The sequence below is a fragment of the Impatiens glandulifera genome, chromosome 3 (genome assembly GCF_907164915.1).
Source record: "Impatiens glandulifera chromosome 3, dImpGla2.1, whole genome shotgun sequence".
Classification (NCBI taxonomy): Eukaryota; Viridiplantae; Streptophyta; class Magnoliopsida; order Ericales; family Balsaminaceae; genus Impatiens; species Impatiens glandulifera.
In genome coordinates, this window is record NC_061864.1 from 58760846 (window position 1) to 58767718 (window position 6873).

The 6873-nt window shown below is 28.4% G+C and overlaps 1 pseudogene; it reads left to right on the top strand.

Annotated features, from left to right (window-relative positions):
• Window positions 1-1692: 1692 nt before the first annotated feature.
• On the top strand, window positions 1693-2640 carry LOC124930484 (annotated as a pseudogene).
• Window positions 2641-6873: the final 4233 nt, after the last annotated feature.

Here is a 6873-nt window from a genome sequence, read left to right on the forward strand (position 1 = left end):
ATATTGCAATCACCCTCACGCAGACGTGGAGAAGGCAGACAAAGAGAAAAAAAAACAAGGAGTAAGGTCTGCATATATAACTAATATGATTCATCATTTTAATTTCCATTATAGATTTATATAATTATAATATTTAATTGATATTGCAAGTTGCAATTTAAGTTAAGCTCTTGATTTTTTTTTTGGTTAGATGGCCCTTTTAACTTGAAGAACTAGGAAACTTCATCACTGGAACATTTTACCTTTTTCAAAGATAATCTAATCAACACTTGGTTGATCACTTGATTTCCCTTTATTAATTTTTTTAGATGTTCTAAGGAGATCGAGCTTCTTGATTCAAGCACAGGTTGTAGACGATGATTGTGGGTAGCTAATGAATGAATGATTACCAAATACTTATTCTAGAGTTGATTCACTAATATTGTAGTATTTGTGAATTGATAATATTTTTATTAGGCTGTTTTGGTATTCATATTTTTTTTTATCATAATTAGAACAAAATCTACATTTAGGTTTATTAAGGCTCTTCTTAAAATGTGAAGGAAATCCAAATAAAATTGAAATCAATGTATTGGGTTGTTATTTCATAATTTAGAGAAATGTATTCTTTATAAATATAATCCAATACGCGTAAGGGTGATTGCAGTTGTTAGATCTACCATAATAAGAACATTACAATATCATAGTGGCATTACAATTATAGTATATAACATAATGTTCACAGCAAAGCCTAGATCATAACTATACAAAATTAGGTCACTAACTAAGAAAACCAACCAAGTATAACAAATGTACATTAACATATCCATTTGTGAATGCAATTGTTATTTTCCAACCGAACAGGGAGTCATGGGAATTAAAGTTTAGGGTAGAGGGAGAGTTCGTGACGACGACTGCGTTGGAGAGTTTAGGGTTTTAGGAGGGGGAGAGAAGATGAGGAGATAAAAAGGGGAATGCCCGACTGATTGTGGGTATAAAACCCTTAAGGGCAAAAAGAACATTTCGCACTTCGCATACCGAAAGTATTATTTTTGCAAAGTTTATCAATGTTGGAGTCATTTTTTGAATTTAATCCATTCTCCATTCTTTCATCAAATTTTCCTTAATTTGAGTGCTCATAAAATGGGAAATTCGACTTAATTTGAGATGACCTTAAAGATAAACTTATTTGACTTTTTGGCCAACGCATAAAATAAATGCGTTGGTGACACATTTTTTTTGGGACGAAAATGCCCCGTTGCGAGACGCAACTGGATGCCGTGTGAAAATATTTTTTAATTTTTGGAAAAAAAAACCGTCTCACGAATGTCAGTTGCGTCTCGCAAATGCCGGTTGCGTCTCACGATAGGGGCAAAATCGTCCAAAAAAAGAAAAAAGTGTCACCAACGCTTTTTATTTTAAGCGCTTTTTATTTTAAGCGACGATCAAAATGTCAAATAAGTGAATCATTAGGATCATTTCGTGAATTTCCCCATAAAATAAATACAATAAAAAATATTTCATATAAATAAATTAATTATTAGTTCAAACAAATTAGGTTTTCATCATGAAACTCCGAGAAGAAGGAAAAGAAAATTAAGCAATTGAGCCAAAATCCCTTTCCTTAGAGAAATTGAAGCTCCAATTTAGCTTGATTCAATGATCGTAAACTCGATTATTCAACTCTCTCTCTCTCTCTCTATATATATATATATGCGCCCTTCACTGTTATCTTCTCCTCTCCTTCATCCTCGATTCCAAATTCAATCATTGAAGAACATCGAAGCACTGGTTGAGGTTTGTGTCCTAGATTTCTATTAAAAAGTTACTTTGTTGAATTGCAACGTGAAAATGCTGCATTTCTCTCTGTTTCCATAGATTGAAGATGATAAAATTATCATACATACCTAAGAATTCATTCATTAGTTGAGGTTTATTAATGGAAACTCAAATTGACATCACACAAAGAATTCAATTCCATCTCCTTCGTTTGGACCTTTAGCATGCTATCTGTATTAAAGAAGATTTAATTGTATGCGATAGACAAAAGATGAAGGGATATCACTTATCAGGGAGTTAGTTTAGATGAACTGGTTGGGATTTTCACCCGAATTGTACGAGAAGTAGAGAAAATTGGCATCGCTAATACATACTTGCTAGCAAGACCATTGCTGACAAAGGTGTGAATCTTCAATATCATTTTTTGTTTGTTTGTTTGTTTTTTCAATAATGAAATCTTGATTGCTTGGATTTTAGTAATGTTTCAGATACAAGCCATGGCTGAAGATATTGAACCTTTGCTGTTAAAGGAAGTTGAAACTCTAACCAAAAGCCTTACACTTGCCTCTGAAGATTTAAGGTATTTTGAATCTCTTTTTGGAATGAAGCCCATCTGGTTTAATATCATTATTAACATGGCTTTTTTATTCAATTTGATTCGACATTTGTAGAATATAAGTTCTGATATGTTGGGATTCATTGGAGATGAAGCCACTAGAAGGAATTTGAATCTGCTGGTTATAAACGCTACAGGTTAGTTAGTATCCACTTTTGTTTGTTTTGAGAAATATATTGACAACTATTATTAAAAGCAACCGAAACTAATGTAATTTCGTGAAGTATCCGCACATGAAAAAAAAATTAGAAGATAAATAGAAAATTACCCGATTTGATTTTTCTGTTGGAAACTCATATCTGCTGTCTTTTGTTTTGTTTCCTTTTTAAAGAAGATATAGTTCAGTCTCCAGTTGGCTTTGAACTTGATTCTTGATCTTATTTGAGCTGCTTATTAGTTGAATTCATTTTTTTACCTAATGTAGGTTGGTTGTTTTGTTTGACCTATTTTTCGGAACACTTTTATTTGAGTTAAACTTGTTAGTTGGCCAATATGAATGATAATTGTTGGAAAATTCTATATGAATATTGCAAAATAAGTCAACAAATAATTGTAATTAAATAACAGAAATGAAAATACTTATTGAGAATTTTAGTTGAGGTCTTTAAAGAGATTTTGCCTCCTTGAGTAAATTACTAGTTCCGGTAGGATTTTAGTGACACTCCCCCTCAGGATTCAACAACTTCTTCCCGGATAAACGAGGTCTCAGGATAATTATGAATGAATTCTCTAAAAAACAATGCATTTACCTCTTTTATATATAGTTAGAATATATAGAAAATTATCAATAATATAGTAGAATAAGTCTTATCAATACTTTTTCTTTAATTAATGAGTTAAATTAATTAATAAATGAAGGAGATTAGCTTCACATTTTAATTAGTGGACTAATTCAGCACTAATTAATTTGTAGATAATAATTTAGTTCATAACACTTTTACTTACAAATATAAATTAGAAATACATTTTATTATTCAAAGATGAGTTGGTTATATAATTGTCATTTGGTTGTTTTTGATTACACAAATCAGTTATATTTGAGCATACTTGAGGGCAAAGAGGTTATGAGACTCTTAGTGATATCCCTATATGGATGAGACTTTTAAGTTAATTGTGTAAGCATGCTTATTGTTATTGTTAGGTATCCTTGTAAATTTTCTTAGAGATTAATTTGGTGGATTCTCTGACCAAACCACAGCTCGAGGTTATTGAGTAGTACATCGAGGGGATGATATTGTGTACAAACGAATTTGAGATTAATGATGGCAACCCAACCTAGTACGTGAATTATTTCACGTGTTGTAGGTTCATATGGGTAAGAACAATTTATTTGTCAATTTGTTGAGACTATCCCAAATACATATGAAAAACTTATCCCTATGGTGTAGGATACGGTATACTGGTATACTGCAGCGTAAGAGGATGAGTTTAAAACTCTTAATGAATCTCTTATGCGTAACTGGTGTGTTATTGCAGTACACACTTAATAGATTTCACTTATGTGAGAGTAGATATGGGTCTGGTTCTTTGAAAATTAGACAACCTTTCTAAAGGTTTCAAGAGATACAGGATCGAGGCAAGGCTAAATTGTGTCACACCGAGATGAATGTACTTTGGATGAAGAATTGATGTGAGTAATGAGTTAACTGATTCATGCCTGAAATGAGGTTTACAAGGGTTCTAATCTCACTGACAAACTTACTACTCTAAGGGTTAGTTCATAGTCCAAAAGACAGTAGTAGTTATGCTCTAACTTAGAACAAATAGCCTAGATAAAACACTATTTATATTCTAATTTTAAAATAAAAGACTTGAGTGAAGCTAATATAATATTAGAAATAAAGTTTACAAAATTAGAGAAGAGTTATAAATTATTTCAAGAATATTTTGTTGAAAATTTATTGAAAAGATTTGAGATGTATGACTCCAAATTATTTATATTCCTTATGATTATGCTTTAATTTACATTTGAAGGAAAATGTTATAATTAATGTCTATCCATATGATTATGTTTAAAATAATTGGTAGTGTACATGATGAATGGCTGGAGACCACATATTGCATATTATCTCATAATTGAGTAGTCAAAATACTAATAAAGAACATTAATTTTTTTTTTAAATAGAATCTTCATATATTTACGTCACACTATAGAGTTTTTTATATAATATTGTAAATTTCTTGCTGCAATTGAAGAGTATTGTTATCCTAACTGGATTTTTGATTCAGATGATATCAAGTCTATATTGTGATTGCAAAGTGACAATTAGGAGAGTCAATGATAATTATAATAAAAAAAAGTCTACACATGTTTGTGTGACATGATTCTGTGAAGCAGTCGATAAAATATGATGTGATATTACTTAACTTTGAAGGTCATTCCTCTCTTCTTGTGAATATTCTAACCTCCTTAAGTTCATGAGTGCGACAAATTCTGCGTTTGGTTAAATAGTTAAGTGTATTTGCGAGCAATCCGCTTAACTTGCGGAAATTAGTCGCACTTCATAGGAGAAGCGAAAACCAGCGTTCTCAATTTTTTTTAAAAGGTCATAGATGAATTTGGCTGAATATTTGACCAGACCATTAAGCACTAGTGACAATACATTGAGGGATGATGTAATGTCTAAAAATGAAATTGAAACGAAATTGAGAATATGGTAATCCAACCTAGTAAGTGGTCTAATGTCTACAAATGAAATTGAGAATGATGGTAATCCAACCTAGTAAGTGGTCTAATGTCTACAAATGAAATTAAGAACAATGGAACCCAACCTAGTAGAGGGGCACCCAACCTAGGAGAGGGGCGCATATTTTAAAGTTGGACAACCTTTTCAGAACTTTTTAAGATGGCAGGCCAACTGCAGATAAATTATTGTGAGCAATAAGTTCATTGATTTATTTATAAATACTAATTTCATCAACATTTTTTTCTTTTTTTAAGTAAGTCTTTACTTATTTTTCCTAAATACTAATTCATAGTATCTTTTACTATTAAGGCTAACTAAGTGTATTTTAATGTAATGTGGAAATTGTTGAATAAATAATAAAATATTGTTGTGAATTAAATTCTTATTTACAAAATAACTAGTGGTGAATTAGACCACTATTAATTAATTTGACTCATTAATTAATCTATGTTTAATGGTTAAAAATAGAAAGAAAAAAAACGTATCGGTAAAAAAAATCTTGTAATTATCTATATTTTTAACTTTCATAGATAATAATCCATATATACAAAAAAAAAAAAAAAAAAAAAATAGAATTCGTTCTTATTTATATTGATATCTCGTTTATCCAATCTCGGCCATTGACAAGAAGAAATTGTAGAATTCTGAGGGAGGTCTTAAAATAATATTAGGTAACTTGTAATTTTTTGGTTAAGTATTTTCATTTATGTTATTTAATAAAATTTATTTGTGGAATTTAGTTTTGACATATTCATATTGATTTTTCCATCAACATTTTCATTTGCATTGTTTTCATACATTATTTTACATGGAATGTTTTAAATATAAAAATATTATTATAGCTTGTATACTGGTTGTGTCATTAATAAGAACTTTTAGTATCATTTTAGGTGTTATTTATTTTCTTCTTAAAATTTTAGTATCAAATATTTTTATTATTTAATCACTTAAAGTCTTAATCTATTAATTAAAATATTTTTATTTTATTAACATTTAAAAAAAAATTATTTTATCTTTACAAATTTAAATATACAAGATGATATTATAAAAATTAAAATTTCAAATATTTTTTTTAATTACAAATAACCCAACATAAGCTCTAAGATATTTATTATTATTATTATTATTATTATATATATATATAAATAATTTGTTATGTTATTAATTATTTTACTTTTAATATAATTAATTTTAAAAAAAAATTGTATTATTTTAATAATATGAATATTTAGATTATTAAAATATTTATTTTATAATTAATTTGGACTAAATTAACTTTAATATATAGATAAAATGAATTATTTGATTATCTCAATGGAATTCTTTAAATTCAACATTGATGAAAATGATTATTAAATCATTTAACAGTCAATTTATTGGTTAAAAACTGTTATAACATTGTATTCCTAAATGAAATTATGAACATTTAATTTTGGAAACATTAACATGAATTTATTTATTTATTTTTTTTGAGTTGATTTTGATATTTTACTCTAATACTACTCTTTCCCTTTGACATAGTCTAATTCAATTTCATTTGAATAGTTGAAATTAACAGACCTACTAGTCAAGTCAAACTTGTTATAGTAAAATACCACCCAATATTTGTTTCTATTTCTATATTAATATTAAAATCAATCTATTTAACCACAATTATTAATTTAAATATATAAAAAAAACAATGTTCAAATAGCCACATACTTAATACTTATTTCTGTTTTAAGTGATGCATAAAAATTACCATGGTAAATATATATTCTCATCTATACATAAATAAATTAATCATTTTCCATAGACAAGAGGTCTAGACCC